The following is an 18120-nucleotide window of genomic DNA, read 5'->3' as shown; positions in this document are numbered from 1 at the left end:
CTTTTTATTTACATAATCTTGTAAACGATAAATTTACAAGATAAATTAGGAAGTCCCTGTTAATAACTAGCAACACCGTCAAGGTGGCTATAAGCCGTCGTCAGGCTTATAGCATACGTAAAATAAAAGTTATACGGCAGCTCGTGAAGGCTCGTGAAGGTGGCGTAACGCCTTGGAGCCCTGCCGGAGCCCCGGCCGAGCCGCGCTGCCCTGAGGCAACGCCCTCAGCACCTCCGCTGGTGGCCGGGGCAGGCGAGGCCCCCCGCGCTCGCCCCGCGGCTCCAGGTGAGGCTTCCCCCGCCTGCCCCCGGCCTCCCCGCCGCTCCTGCTCCGCTCCGCGCCCGGCGGTGAAGCTTTCTGCGGGCCGGGGCGAGGGGTCAGAGGGAAGCCGAATACAGAGAGCTCCTCCCGGTCCCTGCCTCCCCCGGGAGGGCTCCCCGCCGCCCCTGCCCGGCCTCGCTTCCCCGTCCTCCCCCGGGCCATGGCGGCGGGGGCGGGCCGGGGCGGGCCGGGGCGGGGCGGGGCGGCGCGCTGACAGGCAGCCCGGCCGCCCGCCGTAAACAGCAGCCGGGCGAGGGAGCTGGGGCTGCCCCAGCCCAGCCCAGCCGGAGCCTCGCAGCCCCCCCCGGCCCGTCGGCAACGACAGCGGCTCGGAAGCCTCCCAGGGGCATGGGCGCGGGCACGGGCAGCAGCCGCAGCCGGAGGAGGAGCCGCCGGGCCGGGCCCTGCGCGGGGCACCGAGGTAGGCTCGGCCGCCGCCCCGGCCGCGGGGAGCCGCCGCCGCCGCTTTCTCCGCGGGGGCCCAGCGAGCCCCGCCGCCCCCTTAGGGCTCGGGGAGGCCGGGCCGGGCGCTGTGGGGCTGCCCCCCGGCCGCCGCTCGTCCCGGCCGGCCCCGCGGGGCCCCGGGGAGGCGGCGAGCAACAGGCGGCCGGGGGCTGCGCCGAGCCCGGGGGTGCGGGCGCCAGGTGCAGCGCTAAGAGGCTTTGCCCGCTGCCGCCGGCTTTGTCTGCGCAGCCCGACCTCGTCCTGCGGCGGGGGAGGGCGCCGGGGGTGTTAGCGCTGCTCAGGGGGAGCGGGGAGCCCGGCAGCCGAGGGGGAGAGGCGCTGGCTTTGGGCTGCGTGCTCGGTTCCGAGGAGGACCCCGGTTCCCGTCCGGCTGGCGGTGGGGAACGGAGGCGGTCGGGGAGAAAACTTTGTGCGAGGTGCGCTGGTCGCGGCGTGACCGTGACGAGCCGGCAGGCAGAGAAATGGGGTTCTCTGGCGGCTGCAGGAGCTGGCTGGTGGGTGTCATCCTCCGGTTGTCTCCCAAGCGTAACGCTAACTCCAGCGTGCTGGAAGCGCGAGCAAAGCCAGACGTGTAAGATGCCCGTCTTCCACGCAGCAGTGTGAGACAGCACGCCTCTGGCTCTGCAACTGGCACAGTCTGTGCGTGGTCCTGAGCAAAGCAAACCTGCGGAGCTACCGGCGGCGTAAACGGCCGGGGACGCTCAGGGTCGGGCCCGGTGGGTGTGCAAAGAGGTCGTGGAAGGAAGGAAGGAAGGTGGGGCTGGCAGAGGAGCCCTGGTCTGACAGGAGCACTTCACTCGAAGCAGCAGCACTCTTTAAGAGCTTTTGCTGCTGACTTCAGTTCTGGAGCAGTGTCAGGTCAGGCTGGGCTTGAACCAGTAACAGCCCTAAAATAGCCAGAAAATTTTCAGAGGAAAGAAGTTTTCTTTGGAAAATGCTTGTTTATCAAGCCCAAGATGTTTGTTTTGGTTTTTTTTTGAAACCTGTCAATGCCGATGAATTTCTGCTGACATAGAGTTCAGCTAAGTTCGCCTCTGGACCGGGATTGCTGGAAGCATCAAGGGTCCTGGCTCAGAGATGTGCCCAGGATAACAAGATGTGCCCAGGATAACAATACCTGCTGAGGGGTGCTGCAGGCTGCTCGGCTGTGACCCACGCTGTTGGTGCCAGACTCCCTGGAGCAACCCTGTAGCTGCACTGCGAGAGCAAGACCTTCCCCAGCATTTAGCGCTGCTGCAGCTGCTGACACTGCTGCTGGAGGCCCAACAACTGTCTCTTCGCTGGGGGCTTCGCGTAACTTTGGTTACTGTCTGATGTGAACCTGAGAATCCAGAATTCGCTGACTATTTGGTGTTGTGGTGGTGTTTGTGGATTTTTCTTTGATTTGGCTTTCTGCTAGCACTAGTCAGTAGTCTTGCTTACAGAGGTAAACTAGTTGAAAAGAAGCAGTTTTCTGTCTTGGGGTGTCAGGTTGGAAGAAAAGCTATAACCTTTTTCATAACTCAGTGTACGGATATATAGTCAGAGCTGGCGGAGGTGTCCAAATGAAGCAGTTATTATTCTAGCACCAGGAAATCCACCTGTTCTCTGGCTGGTTTTGCCTAGTCTTAAGTGTCACAAGTATGTATTAATTCAGCAGGCTGGCTGAACCTCCTATATTTTCAGAAAGTTTTTCTGCTCTTATAGCCCTAACCCTTTGGACAAACAACCCTCCCATGTTCAAGGGTGAAAGGACTCAATCTTCCCAGCTGCTGGAGCTGTCAACACATGCCAAAGTCTCTTCTCTGCCAGCCTGGTTTCCTTATTGCTCTTCCAAGCACTTTTATTAGTGAAGGAAGCAGATCATTGCGGCTCTTAGTAGCAATACCGCTCAAGGAAGGAGCGGTAGGTTCTTGTAACAAGTCCTAAATTGATTCCGCATCCTGAGAAAAAAGAGTTTCCTGCTCTGGGTCTTTCCCGTCATGCCTGTCAGAAGTAGTCAGCCCTAAGGTGACAGAGTGATAGCCAACCTCATAAATAGTTACTGAAGACTAGAGCGAGAAGGGTCATTTGCCAGGAAGAATGCAAACAGGAATTAAGTGTCCTCTTCTTTATTCTTTTTAAATTTTGCTTTATATTTTCTTTTGCTATTGTGTCTGTACCCTCCTTGTCCCCAGTTAGACATAAGGAACTCTTGAGCCTTGGAAGTGTCTAATGAGCATTGTGTAAGAGCTCAAAGCTCTGCAGTGCTTTGGATGCGGTTGGAAAGATGGGGAGGTGCTTCCACTCTGTTTGCTGTAGAAAGAGGTGGAGTAGAGGCAGAACTTTCACTTTTTATTTGTAACCAGAGAGCTATTGTTTCAAGTTGTATTTTCATCATGGCACTTTTTGGAAAAAGTCTTTTCTGCCTTTTTTTTGTCTGAATTTTACTGTACGTTCTCAAATGAACAGTATGTTTATACAGTGTGTTCTGAAGAAATGCATAGGAAATAGTTCAAGTGCCTGACTTCCATTAGATGTCAAGGCAAGTTAATGTCATCCATGTCCCTGGAAATCTACCCCAAAACTTTAATTGCATTATCTGTTTATGTATAAAGGTTTGGATATCCAGAACTTGCATAAGCAGCAAAGCAGAATTTAAGACATTCAGCAATCCAGTCAAATCTCCTTGTGGGAATGCTGTCCTGTTTTCTTAATTATGGTTGTTCTGGCCTCTGAGACCCTTGAACTGCTCATCCTCTTTTGAAACACTGCTTAGGAAAATAGGTCATCTCTGGTCTTGCATTTGATTTGATTGGTTCATAGGACCCAAAGATGTTTGTTGTTCATGGAGTGCTGCCTTTCCTGGGTGCTCTCATGGGTTTGCATACCGGAGAGTAAGAACACTTGTAATTCTAAGCAGTTGCTCTTGTCTAGGTTTTGCATCCACTGCTTCCTCCCCTGTTTCTAAAACCAATGGGAGGCTTGTTTGTCACTTTGGGTAGCATGGGCTGAGCAACATAAGGTTTTTCTGAGTAAGACTTGGTCATGCAAAATTTTTAGAAACAATGTGCATTGAGCTTGAGAGGTCAAAGACTGTCACTTCTATGGAAATGGCATTTTATTCGCTTTAGAATATGCTGAATTAATTTAATACATCTTATTTATGCATACAAATAGTGAATAGCAAAGCTGTAGAAGGCTCTAAAGAACAGAAAATTAAAAGTCTGGGAAAACTTCAAATCTAGGACAGATTAAAGGGGCAGTTTTCCTAGAGATCAAGCGATGTTGTTACTGCCTACTCCAGCGCTTCCTTCTCTGAAGGATCTAGGCTGGCTGCTGCAGGAACAGCACCAGGGAACCACATAAACCACACGTCTAATTCACTGTATGAATTCTTACAGCGAGATACGGAAATAGCAGTATTCATGGAACTTGTGCAGCGTTTGCTGTGACTTCTGTTTCGCTAACTTGTGCATTGGCTGTAAAGATCTGGTGGCAGCTTATTTTGGCATTGCAGAGCTGCATTCAGCTTGCTGGATGGGTTTTGTTAGTAGTGAAGTTCCACAGCTCCAGGTCCTTGAAACCATCTTCACAAAGCTGGGGCCAGTTTTACTATTTCTGTTGTGTGGCCTTTCCTGAAAACACCAGCTGGCTAAAGAACTTGTAATTTCCAAAGCAGATTCTCTTTCACTGCTTACCACAGTGTTTTTGTGGGTCTTTTATCAAGGAATCTAACCACATCGCTGCGAAGCACTAAACAAGCATTTAACAGATTACATTGTGTTTATTGATTCTGGGTTAGGTAAATGGACAAGATGCCTTTGTGCAGTCTTTGTAAGCACTGTTTTTTTTTTTTTCCACTTGTTCAATGCAATTAACAGTACGCTTTAAAAACTGTGTTATTCTTAAATGTAACTCATCACCAGACAGCTCACAAACAGCAGCAGAGATCTATCTCAACCATCAACGGTTTCTAGTGCTTGCAGTTTCTTTCCCCAGGGACCGGGAGAAAACCGGCCTTTATTCTGTGCCCAGCTGGTTATCAGGTTTGGGCTGGCGTAAATAAAAGGTGCATGTAAATGACTGTTCAGTTTCTATGTCATTTAAAGTAGGTGCCTGTCTGGAGTTCACCTGGGAGACCTCCAGGCGAGTAGGGGATCTTGGCAGCACGTCTCGCGTTTAACCAGAGACCTGACAGAAAGTCATGGTTGATTGAACTCAACTGAAAACAGTGCTGGGATTTTTGACGCCAGGTATCTCTCTCATAAGTTACAAAATATTAACAGATCCTGGAAACTGTGGTTGAGATTTTCCAGTGTTGGATGAAATGAGGTGCTTAGTCAACTAGTAGGTGAGCACTTTGCTCCTTGAGGCTCATGTAAGGGTCCCAGTTTTAAACCTTGCAGAGCAAGTGGCCAGAATCAATACAGAACACGAATATCATATATGTAAGGGTGGGTAAATCCTATGCTTTAGTTAGGCATACGTTGATACCTGTCCCTAAAAGTTTCTGTCCATAAGGAGTACAGAATATATTTCAGTGTATTCAAGGGCAACTTTGGCCCCTACTTTGGCCCCAGCTTCAACAAGATCCTGCTTTTACACACCATGAAGGGTAAGAGATTCATTACAAAGAACAAAAATATTCCCATCTGTTCTTCCCTACCTGAGCAGGTATCTTGACTTCTGTCATATTCTGGACGTGCAATGAGAAACTGACCCTCTGAACCAGGAGGGGCAGCTGAATCGAACAGAGGAGAACAAAAGAAGGAACTAGGGTGCCAGGCCAAAAATACCTATATATGGATAGAAGCTCACACACGCGGTTGCTACTTTTTAGAAAAGCAAACCAACCCCTTCCTCTCAAACATACTTTATTTTTAAAAAGCCTTTTGGTTCCTCTCTATCGTGTGTGCTGCTCCTGCAAGGAAGAATATCTGGAGGGGGTGGGGTGGGAGGGGAAGGCATTTCTTAATAAACTGTCAGGCTTCCCTTGGGTCTGATCAGCTGGTTCCGATGACCAGAATAATCTGTCACTCTGACTTACTGCTAATAACTCTGTGCCATGGGTGTAGCTTGAGGATGGGAAACGTGCTTCTGTTCTTATCAGCAGTTTGTTTATAACTTCTAGTCTCTTGTTATCCAAGAATTTTTGGGGGTGCAACCGTGGGGGGTCCAGGCATTGCTATGACGCCTAGTACCGAAGGCTGTTCCTTCTTCACAGGTGAATTTTTCGATAGGTGATTTTTGCCTGTAGAGGGTCATTTGAGTAATGCCAGCTGAAGAGGAAGCAGCAGCCTCCCTGTGTATGATCCACCTTGCAGCACCAATTAAACACTGAGGAAGTGTTCAGGCAAATCTTACTACGGTAAGTGCTTCACGTGGCAGCACGCATGGGCCTCTACCTTCCTGTGAGGACGAAGGAGATGTTATGCAGGTTATTAATGGGAGTGCCTCCTCTCCCGATTACTGCAGGGATTCCTTTATTTATTTTAATTCTTAATGGCCTCTTAAAGCATGTCATGCTGACAGAGCCTCCTTCCGAACCAACTGGGGGGGGGGCTGTAGCAAGGCGAAGAACCTTCTTTGACTATTTCTATTTGCTTTCTCTGTCCCTGCTCCTCATGTCAGCCAGGACAGAGGATTAATCTCTCTGATCCCTCTATTTCTAGTTGTAAAAGTGCAGTGTGCTGTTGAGGGTGATTTGCTACTAGGCCAATCCTTGTTGTAATCTATTGTAACTATGAACGCATCAGTCAGAACAGGAAGGCTAATGGAAAAATGTGGCATACTTCTGTGTAGACTATATTTGTGTGTGGGAAGATGGATGGTTTGAAACTCAGAGTCATGCGATGCAGGCTCTGCCATGCTTTCATACCATGGGCCGTGTTACAGCATAAAATTCCTGCAGATGCCTCATCTTGCCCTGTTTGTGGTTTTGTCTCCTCCTCACCTGTTTTCCGTGGCTGCCTTCAGCAGGCTGTTCTTAAGGGACTTGTGCTGAACGGCCGGACAAACTCTGCTACAACAGAGAGAAAGTGAAAGTTCGCAGTGGCTTTGCTTAATGAGCCCGGTAAAGTCTGACATATCAGAGCAATGTGAAGAGCACTAGGTAATAGTTTACCGTAGGTGACAACAGAGTGCAAAATACACATGGGAACAGTCTGGGGGGTTATCAGTAGAATTCAGTTTTTCCTTCCTTTCTGGTAAATGAAGAGAATTTCCCTTTTAGTTTTGCATCCAAAAGGTTGTCCTTTTAAATGTGATTATCATCATCGTAGCTTTCAGGGTCATTTTCATATACAGTCTGCCTGCCAGATCTGAACTGGAGGTGCCAGAACAATGAAGGACAGTAATCATCAGTGTTTTTTCTCTAGCTCAGTCCATAACAAGTCGTTTACATTGCAGCTGCTTCTGTAAAGTGTATATGTGTATATTCATAAATATGTATGAATATAATAGATAATCACATAATAGATAAAAACCAAGGAGACTGAAAGCTTCCAGGGGAGCTGCAGCTCTTTGACGTTGAAAATGATCTCTAGGTGAGAGAGTTTTCTTATTCCACACAGCATAAATGTGTAAATAAATAAATACTGTCTTGTTGCATAGAAAAAAAAAGTCTGCTTAGCTCTATAAAAAAGAGGAAGTTCATTTGCAGCTAAAGGTTTGTTGTGAAAGACAGGAAATCTGAGTCTTGTTCTGCTTCTGCCCTGTATTTTTCTGGTGTAAGCTACCTCACCTATGCATATGTTCACTTTCTGCAGCTCATTTGTCATCTGTCCCGTGTGTTTTTTAATGTTCTTGGATTGTTTTTTATTCTGCTTTCCAATGGGAAGTGTGCTTATGCAATTGCACTGCAAGTAACTTCTGAACCTGTCAGCCAAATGTCAGATATTTGCTGAAACTGTAGATGTAACAGGAGGAAGGGAATGTAAACTGCAATGTCATGACCCAGAGCTGTAGCCTCACCCTGCGCTGAAGCTCATGGAGATAGCACTTTTTTAGACACCAGATATTTCACATGGGTGGATGACACTTAGGAACACTGCAACCACAAGATAGCAAAATGTATGCTCTCGCTGTGCTGATCCTTTTGTCCATTGGATGCCCTTCTTGCTTTGCAAGGTGTTTTGAGAGTGTAAGGGAGGGAAAAGGTTAAGAATTGTTACCAAATTAGAATTGGCACTGTGCATCAGACTCTTCACAAAATTAATGTTTGATAACATAAGGGGGTGGAGGGAGGAGAGATTTAGTTGTAAAATTACAGGAGTCTTGTCAGACTGGCTTGATCTTGGGAGTTAACAAAAAAAAGTAGCATGTTTGATTAAAAGATAGAAGGGGATTTTAACTTAGCACTTGGCATGACAAAGCAGAAGCCAGTAAAAATGAGATAAGATTTCAGCCTTCTAAAAGTGTTTGTGTTCTTATGCAGTGTGTTAACACTGTATTGTTGAAATATCTCTGCTTTTGGGTATGAAAACTCTATAATTGCTGTTTAGCAGTTACTTTGCATGAGAAGTGTACTTTGTTTCTGTGATTCCCGTGACAGTAGCGTTCAGCTATTTTGTACCCTTTGCCCTGGGGTCAGACCTGAAAGGAGATGATAACCTCCGAGTGAGACCCCTGGAGTTAAATCTTTCAAATGTTGTGGAAAATATTCACTGAGTTGTTTTCGTTGTAAAATGGCAAGGCTTGAAAGATCTCTGTGTTGTTCTATACAAGCTGCTACATGTTTTGGCAGGTGGGTGAGAAAGAGCCATGCTCGGGTACACCTGAAGAGCTCTGCAGCTCCAAGGCATTTTAGAGATGAGGTTCTTTTTATATACCTTCCTGGGAGTGTAGGAAAACTGCAGTGTGGTGTTTTCCAGGTGAATTGCTGAGAAGGTGAGGTTTGCAAGGTCCTGTTGTATTTTCTAAATATCTAGGGTTTCAAAATTATTCCTCTTTGAGCTTTCCTAATCTAATTACTTTTTTTTTTTTTTTTAAATGAAGTGCATGGCTTTGTTTCTAGCTGGACATTGTGCAAGTGAAAGATGAGAACTTCAGCTTCAAGGCTCTGTGTTCAAAGCAGCAGGAGACAGCCCCGCCAGAGCCCTGTGGCTTGTACCAGCATTGTCTAAGTGCTTCTTGCATTTTGTTTCTCCTCACTGCAGATGCTTGTAGTGAATAGTGGAAGCATCTCCTCTACTTACCTACATGCCGCATGCAGTTGGTTAATCTGATGTATGCTTTGCAGTCTCTTGGTGGTTTTATTCTTCCCAGGATCTGAGTCTCCCCTGGTAAACATCTGGTATGTGGGGAGCCCTGAGACACTTGTATCTGCACCAAGCCCAGGCTTTTATTCACTGCTGGTGTTGATATCAGTTTTCTCACTCATTTTCCTTCATTCAATGATACCTTGGCAAGAAGCAAGCGCAGCATTGTGTGGTTCAGCTGACAGAGATCCTGAGTGCAAGGAAGCTGAGTCAGGATCAGTTCCTTACATAGAAAGGGAATTAAATACATCATGCATTTGACTCTTGGCTGTGATCTTCCATTGTGTGTGCATTAGACATTTGTTATGGTTGCTTGCTTACTCTGTGTACTTGAGCTCTGCTTGTCAGCTGGGACACGTGCTCCATCTCTGAATGCCCCCTGGGAAGTATACCTGTGCAGCATTACAGGTGCTGTGCTCAGACTTGGCAATGAGCCCGTGCTGCCATCAGGGCATCCTTCTGGTTAGGCTGCTGGCTGGCTGCTGTCAGCTCTCTTTTCAGGTCCTCCGTAGCTGCTGCATTTAGGCTCTCAGCTCTGCAAATCCTGCATGGGTTTGGCTGAGCCTGTCTTAACCGGCTGAGCCTGTGCAGGGGTTGTGGGAGGAAGCTGCAGGGATGGCTCTGCTCCAGGGTGCATGCCTAGCTTGGGGAAGGTGTGCTTAAGGGTTGTACCCTCATACTTCAGTATTGCTGTGCTTTCCATGAGACCCCACAAACCATATACTCATCCCTTGTCACACAGTTGTAACTGGCATTATTTCTTGTGTGAGTAAGGGAAGGAGAAACTGCAGGTTGATCGTCCGGACTCTGACTGGCCTCCTTTGAGCTGTGTCGTGTGAGCCTCATTTACAGCTCTTTGTGACTGATGTAATCTAACTAATGCATATGAGAGACATCTGAGCCAGAATAGGGAATTTAGTGAGATGAAGAAACTGTTGGGTTTCAAGTCTGGAAGCAGCTCTTGCCAGCAGAGGATGGGGTGGAAGGCAGCATGGCCACGCGTAGCACGTCCCGCCAAGGCCAGTGGCATGGACGTGCTAGAGCACAGGCCTGCTTTTCCTGGTGCTGTTTGTCCTCCGTCTCCAGCAACCCCCGTGAGTCAAGGGAGAGCTGGCAAGTTTCTGTGCTGAGCCTTTCCTCTGCTGGAATGCGCCAAAAAAAAGGTGGCGGTGTGGGGAGAGAAAATCACTGGCAAACCAAGTCATGCTTTAACCCAGCGAACAAGAACACAGTGCAGCGTGCTGTCACTGGGCCTCATAAGACCCCTTGTGTAGAAGATGCCACTCCAGCACGACAGCTGTCAGGGATAGGTTACTCGAGCTTGTAACTGTCTTCAGCACAGCTGCGAAGACGGCTGTGCCTTTGCAGAGCTCTTTATCTCCCCTTGCGCTTCTTTCTAGGTTTTGAATGAGAATCCTGAGGATCTTAAGAAGTCTCTTCTGGGCTGAATGATAGCTGCTTTCTCTTTTCTCTGTTCCCAGCAAAGACGACTGATAGATGATGGCTTTTGAAGAGCTACTAAATGTTGCATTGGAAGTTGGGGCGTAAAACGTAGTTCTAGGAAGGGCAGTGACTCATAACTGACTGTGATACTGGCTCAATCAGAGGGCTGCTAAAAATAATCCACCTTCTAATCCCATCATTGATCTCTAATTGAAGAGGTATTCTAATTTACAGCCTGCAGATGGAACAAGATCGGAGACTGAAGTGAAATCTCGCATTTGACAGTCAGGAAGAAAGTCAGGGCAGAATCAGTGCACGGAGAGGGAGTTTTGAGGGGACACCAGCTAAGGGTGATGGTGCTGACTTTGCACTGAGCTCCTGCTGAATCTTGTCCCCAGCTATGTGCTGTAGGGTACTGTTTTGTCAGCAGTGCCTTTTTTCAGGCAGAGGAGATGCCCTCCTTGGTGTGCTGTTCTGGAGAAAATTCTTTGTTTCCCCCAAAACACTGAGCACGCAAACGAACCTTTCCACGTTGTGTGTCCATGGTATCCTTTTTGTTTCCCGCTTCAAACTGTTACATAACATTGGTTTAGCGTTAACAAGCAAGCTGCCTGGTTTTGCTGCAGAACCAGCATGTTTTGGCAACAAGGGAAAAAGGAGCCTTTTCCACTGGGTTATTTAACATCTCATAAGATTGGGCTTTGAATACTTGCTAGCCTCTTTTTTGTTTAGTTTGTAAGTTAGATAGTCCCTGTCCTCTATAAGGGTGCAGTGAGAGTTGAGCTGACCTCACCAAATTGTGAAACTTCTGTTAACTTTGCAGAAAATGCAGGGAATGTGGGATTGCACCGAATTACTTCTTCGACAGAGGATGGTAAAGGGAGCTTGCAAAAGAGGAGCTTTTGCCATTGCCAGCTGATACTCTTCAGCAAATAGCTTGTGTCCCTGTGAAAGAGAAGTGTGACTTCCCGTGGGACCAAGGTTTAGTGCCTTGTTCAGAGAGCACAGCTAATGCAGAAGTGTGCGAGGCACTGGGTGCCTTGTGACACTGAGGCCTCAATGCCCGAGGTGCTTCCTCCTGCACCCGGGCGCTGAAGGAAGACGATTGGGTTCTCCGAGGAGAAATCGGAGGTGTTTTGGTCACTTGCGGGCTCCTGCCACTTCAGAACTAACAGAATCCGTACCCTTCAGCATGAAGTGCTTTATGGCTGCCTTGGTGCCGATGTGAGCCTGTAATGAAGCTGGGGCTGTCTCTGGGGTGGAACAGGCCAGCTGGCCTGAGCGAGCAGAAAACTGAGGGGATTTTGTCTGGGTTCTCTGACATCATCTGTTGCACTTGGAATAGAGAGTAGTTTTCTTTTTTTTTTCAATTACAAAAAAAAAAAGAATCTTACATTTGTCATTTAAAGCTGCTTAATAAAGAAATATGTCCTTATTGCTCTATTAGGCCAGTTTGGCAGACATTCATGTTATTTGTTGGTAGTAATTTTTTATCTAATTTTTGGAAGAGCGGATATGCCTGGATACTGTTTTAATTCTGACTACTTAGAGAAGGAAACCACATGAGCACCAGGTGTAGGTCCTGGAAAATATGAAGGAAAGCAGGATGGGCTCTTTTTCTTCTTAACTGCAGCTTTGGATGCAGCTGATGTAAAATTCTGATGCAACCTCAACAGGTTCAATGCTCCCCTCTTTCCAACAGGATGTTTTCTTCCAGGACTGATGAAATTTCAGTTAAAAAAAAAAAAAAAGACCTTTTTCTTCTTGCCTTCAATTTCGGTAGATGCCTGATGGAAACTGCTGTTCCTTCCAATTTTTGTCCTCATAAATGTTTCAGGTTTTATAATAGTGCGCACGTGCACCAGAATTACATGGGCTCTATTCAGCACACTTGTCTTATCTCGATGGCTCCTGTCTAAACTAATTTAAAGGAAAGCACATCTATTAGGCAAGAAGACAGAAAAACCACTTATAAATGTGATAGAGTTGCAAAGTGTGACCAGTTGGTATCAGTGCTGTGGTCATGATCCTGAATTTTATTTTAAGCCTTTCCCTGTACGGACAGCTTCCCATACTGACTTCCTTTGCTTGCCCTGTGGATATGCAACTGCATCCCAGAATCCATTCCACTGCATTGCCCTGGCTACTACCAGCTTCATCTAAAACATGTTTTGTCTGACAATTCGTTGCTCTCTAATGGCCTGGGTTTCTCCCTACCTTTACAAGATACCTGAAGATTGGTTGGAGCATCTCCTGGGTGAAAAAACAGAAGTCATTTTGGCACTGTGAGTCAGCCTCTTCCCAAGCAGCAAGAAACAGACCTGTGCAATTCTCGTGGTTTGTCATGAACAGGCACAGTTTCCGTTCACCTGCACGCTTGCTGTCTTAGCAGCCTTCTGCATCTGCCCGTGGTAGACAGATGGGCTTAGAAATCCTGTTTTAGTCCTGGTAGATAGCTGCAATAGATTTTTTTCATAAGATTTTATATAGAGCTTGTATGTGCATAGGAATGGATTGATGGAGTTTTGTAGTGTTTCTCTAAACTTCTTGTAAACCATTTCACCAAGCATCTAAATATTTGTAGAAGTGAAGGGACAAATTCGGGATGGGACAGAAAGGGTGAACGCTCGGTTGCAGAACAAAGAACAAGGACAGAGGGTGAGGAAGTAAGCAGTGGACACTAGGTTTCTTGTAAATGTAAGAAAGGAATCCACAGTCGTGTATTCATCTCGTGACCGCATCTAGCGGCTATTTTAGGTACAGTGGGGATGAATGGCCTTTTATAGACCGTGGTGAGGAGTGCCTTGTCTGGGGGGCTCAGTAATGCCAGTTCCTTCTTTTCTGGTGGCACAGAGCACGGTTGAGGGGGGAGGACACGCAGACCTGACATACGCCTTCCAGCACACTTGCATGAACCAGCTCGCTAGTGAAAGGAAATTGTTTTTGCTGACACTTCTCTGCTGCCAGTGCGCGTTGGTGTCAGCAATGTGTCGCGTGGGGAGCTGGGATGCGGGGAGCCCGGCTGCCTGTCAGCCCTCTGAAATCACTTGCCTGGGCTTTAAGCTACAGTATGGATGCTTGAGATAAGAAGAGAAGGTGCAGGGTTTTAATCTCGCTGGGTGCACTGTGACGAGCTTGCAGCTGGGAGAGACTGTCTTGTTCTGGCACTGGAGGGGAATTAATTCTGTTCAGACCTGGACCCTGTCTGTAGGCTTTATGCAGTTTTGCTATTTAATGATAATGCTGTTACACAGAGGTTCTTAAACTCTTCATAGCGCAATTTCCATGTTGAAATTGATGAGAAATACCATATTTGCCTCGATAGCAACTGTGTCAAATCAAGAATCGCAATTGTGACTGTGCAGGTGTGAACCTTGCAGGAGTGGTTAACACACATCCTGCTGTTATTGCGGGTCTTACACAGCGTCTGGGATTTGGTTGTGCCAGATACTGTGTATTGCCACAGTAAGGAGCAGTGCCAGTCCTATAAGTTTTTTGTGTGGATGAAGCAGCCAGGAGGTAGGGAAGTTGGAAGTATCATTATCCAGTCATAAAGTAGACGTGCTATCCCTGAATATATCTGTAATAAAAAGTAGTGACTTGTAGCATTCCCTTAGATTTAAAATTTATTTAAAATTTAACACTCTTAACTTCAGGGCATAGCAAATGACTTCATGTAGCTAATTTTGTATCAGAAGGTCATTTTATTCTAAAGCATGGGGAAATATGGTTGAAAATGATGCTATGTCATGCAAGTTTGTGGAATAATCAGGTACAAAATGCTAGGCACATTGACAGTCTTGTTTCATGCTTGAGCTTTTGAAGAAACTGGTTTGGGGCTCTCCAATTCCTGCACAGTGCAGGTTCTAAGGATCTTTTATAGCTATTTCCTTAGAAAGAGCCTAATGGTTAGGCATAATGATGCAGAAATCTAGATTTGTTTGCTTGTTTGTTTTAAAGATTTCCAGAGAAAAGATATGTTGTAACTTAAGCCTATAAATAGTGATCTGAGATTTAACTCATGAATCATTCAAAAGAAATGCATTCTGATATGCACCAGTTTGGAAGCTTCTTATTCACCCAGCAATAAAGAAACAACGATTTCATACTTCTCCAAAATGCAGAATCGTTTAGTCAATACTATATTCTTTTTACTCTGGCTTAGGATGAACAGTTTGCCTGGTAGCAATTAAACAATGGTGAAAAACGTTGCTTAGGCGCCTGTTGTTGTTAAATAGCTTTCACAAACGTTGTCTTCTGATGTACTGGAAAATAAGTGATGTAGTACAGGATTACCCTAAAAATGCATCATTGTTATCCATGCATAATACAGAATGTGAGCAATGTCCTCACTGAACAATAATGAGATTGTTTTGTTTCTTCGCTATCTTGTGCTGTAAATATTTACATTGTTTGAGAAAAACAGACTTTCATTATCTTCGATGTAAATTTATGTATTTGTTTTTAATAGTCTTTATTAATTTTGAAGATAAAAATATAAAGCAATTTTTCTTTGGATTTCAGAACTGATTAAGTTTCATGAACCTCAAAATGATTGTGGCAGAGAATGGGAGGTGATCATAAATTATAGGGGTTGCTTTATATCACGTGGACTTCTATCCTAGACTAGAAGCTTGCCTACAAATATATTTTGATGCAGACTTCTCTCACTGGTCCATACATGTGTTAGTGTGTCCCTCTTTCCATTTGACTGCAACCTTCAACAAAATTTTCTTTCAAAAATCATCAATCGTCATAGGGAATGCTTTGCCTAATCGTGCAGATCACGTGGATGTTTTGCCTAAGAGATTGCCTGTTACTCTAGGGGCCTGCGTTATTGCGCTGCACTTGATATCACTTGGTCTTTGCCTGCATGTCACAGTTCTGTGGGCTTTGGCTTTTGTCTAGTAGTAGGGGAAAGGATGCGTTTGTTGTATCCAACAGATGTGCTGTGGACCCTTCTGTGCTGATCGCAGGGTGATGGACGATTGCAGAGGACTGACTGTGGTGCTCTTTGCCATTCCCAAACTATGTTTGCAGTAATCTTTTTTTTTCCCCCCACTTCATTTAAGAAGTTCAAACGGTATGAAACCTCACCACTGCACTCTCTAGCCATTCCTATGGGTTAGTAAGGAAAAGATGCATTGGCCATCACCAGCAAGAGCAAGCAGCCACCCGTGTGGCATGGTGTAGATTAACATTGTGCAGTGATTTTGGGCACACAATGAAGATGTAAAAGCTTTTCTTAAAAACTGCAGGAACAGTTGTGGTGCTGTTGCATGTTGTTATCTGACTGAATATGGTAAAGAAGCAAGTCGTCATCCCTGTCTTTAAGAGATATTAATTTGAGCCATGTGATCAAAACAGGTGAGTTCTTGCTCTCAAGTGTGCATTCAGTGCCAGATCAGAGGGAGGAATGTCTTCCCTGGAGGAGGGCATTAATTTCTCAGAAGGCTGACCTCTACTTGTTGTGGGAGTTGATGGGATCGTGGCTAAGAGTGGTAACAAGGCACACCCCACAAATGCTGCGATATTACATCCTGCTCGGAGCAAAGCCATGAAGAGAGGTTTCTGCACGATCCGTGTGCTCGACTTGCTCTATTCGAAAGCACGTTGGAGCAGGAAGGTGTTTGATGTGAAGGGATGAAGTGAAATGGTGATGGTCTAGGCACAAAAATGGGTGGTACTCCCTCATGCAAATGGGTGTGGAAATTCAGTGGTGCAGTTAGAGACCTCTGCATGCTGGCTTAGAAAACAGCATCCTTCTGGCTCTTGACCTCTCCCCCCTCCATCCTTAGGGGTTCCCAGTGTGGAGAATGAAACTGAGGCTTTGCCTCTGTTTCTTTTTGCTTGTGATAGTTAGAGACTGTCCCAGGGATTATTGGTGATGTTACAGGCAGTTTCATCAACACATATGCAAGGGGAATTCTTAAAAATATGTTCTACCTAGCAGACCATGGATGTAGTCAGTGAAGTTGGGCCTCTGTAGCAGGAGCTGCTCCCTGTACATGCACCGGGTGCTTGGATGGTTCTGCAGGGTGTGATGATGCTTGTGATGCAGGTAAGTCACTACTAGGATAAGCGGAAAATAGTAATTTCTATGTTCTTTTTTTTTTTTCCTCAAGGGAACGTAACAGCTATGTTATTTTGTTACGGGAACAGGGAGAAGTGACGTTTTCTTCTCAGTGCTGCCAAGCTAGTTCGTAATTGCACGTAGCAACTGATTGGATTTGAAGGGGACAGCTGAAGGAATCTGTTTATGAGGTGCAGACCATGCTCGGCTTCCACTGAAGTCAAGGGAGGGGATTTCTGAGAGCTCTGGGACCATAATTTACTGATCCTGTAGTTTAGCAGCTTGCTTGTCTAGTTCCATTATGTAGAAATGTTTGTAAAACCAATCATTTTTGTATTTAGAGAGGAGTCAGCCAGAGCTGGCAGATACCTCTGTTTTTCTATGTGGAGTGTGTAGTCTGTAGCTGTATGTTCCTGTATCCTGGGAAGCTTTTAAAGGGAACATGGAGAATGTGCAGAAGGATCTCTTGTCCCCTTTCTAACTTTCATTTCAACTACATAATGTAATTCAAAAATATTAAAAGAAAAATATTTTTAAGTCTTGAAGTTGATTATTTTTAGTACACTTGCAGGTGGAGGAAAGGAGGAACTGAGATAACAAAGTGAGAAGTTGCAGCTGAGTTAGTAAACAATGCAAGATAATGTGTATAGAGGCATAGCTGTAAATAGCAATAATTCAGAATTATCTCTGCATAGAGCAAGGTCCGACTCTGGCAGCTCTTTTCATGTACAGCATTGAATGAACCCTAGAATGTGAAAGGTACTGCAGGGAAGAAGTGCCAGTTTTTCTTCCCTCTCAGCTTAAGCTCTCTTCATTAGATTTGTTTGTCAAGTTAACAAAAGCATGTGAAGTGCATAAACCATGATGACATCTCTTAAATGATGCTGTTAACAAAATACTGATTGAACTACAGTAAAACAAAATGAAACGCAGATGCAGGATCCTCTTTTTGAAAATGCACATCTGTCATCTCTGGAAAAGAATTATGTAAGCCACATTAGTAGGGGAGGAGTCCTGACAAGCTCAAAATAAAATAAATAAAAGCTTCAAACTAGAGCCAACACAAGCTAATAGGATTGGAAGTATTTGTAAATATGGAATATACAGTGTACAGAAAGTAGATATAAGCCATATCCAGTTCAAATGTCAAGGTAGGTAAGCAAAGTAAGATGCACACAGGAATTTGCTAAATTCACTGGATGAGTGCTTCTGCTAACTTCTGGGGGAAAAAAATAAAATTTTATGCTTATGGGACTTCATCAAGACCTTCAGTAGAAAAACAGATTCCAAAGCTGCATTAATAGATTATTTCCAGTCTCACTTAAAGTAAGCGTTATACTGTCTTGCAGTAGTCAGAGAGTGTTTTTCAGAGGGTTTCCATTCCTGTTTGAGTTGGTTGGTTTTTGTGCTGTGTAGAGGGGAAGTTTTAGAAGATCACAGTTCACATCAGTGTTCCACCAAGCCTCAGGGCAGCACTTTCCACCCTGCAGCTGGTGCATCCCTTGAACTCTATGGACTTGAGCAGCTTTGAGGCAGGGTATTCGTGGCATTGCACAGTGCTGCGCAGTGTCTGGATTATCTGGACAGCAGTGATCTGTT

General features: G+C 45.7%; 1 protein-coding gene across 7 annotated transcripts in view; it reads left to right on the top strand.

The window, feature by feature from the left end:
- The first annotated feature begins 505 nt into the window (after positions 1-505).
- The window catches only part of MARCHF8 (membrane associated ring-CH-type finger 8), a 95542-nt gene continuing 77927 nt past the window's right edge, over positions 506-18120 (top strand). For 2 of the 7 annotated variants that reach the window (XM_083843624.1, XM_083843615.1), the window contains exon 1: positions 524-742. The gene's annotated coding sequence lies outside the window, so the exon portion shown is untranslated. Of the gene's footprint in view, positions 743-5731; positions 6116-7257; positions 16510-18120 lie in introns of those variants that run through there. The other 5 variants (XM_083843618.1, XM_083843621.1, XM_083843619.1 and 2 more) reach the window with 5 other exon arrangements.

The sequence above is a fragment of the Anser anser genome (assembly GCF_964211835.1).
Source record: "Anser anser genome assembly, chromosome: 7".
NCBI lineage: Eukaryota > Metazoa > Chordata > Aves > Anseriformes > Anatidae > Anser > Anser anser.
This window is presented reverse-complemented; position numbering and strand designations above follow the sequence as displayed.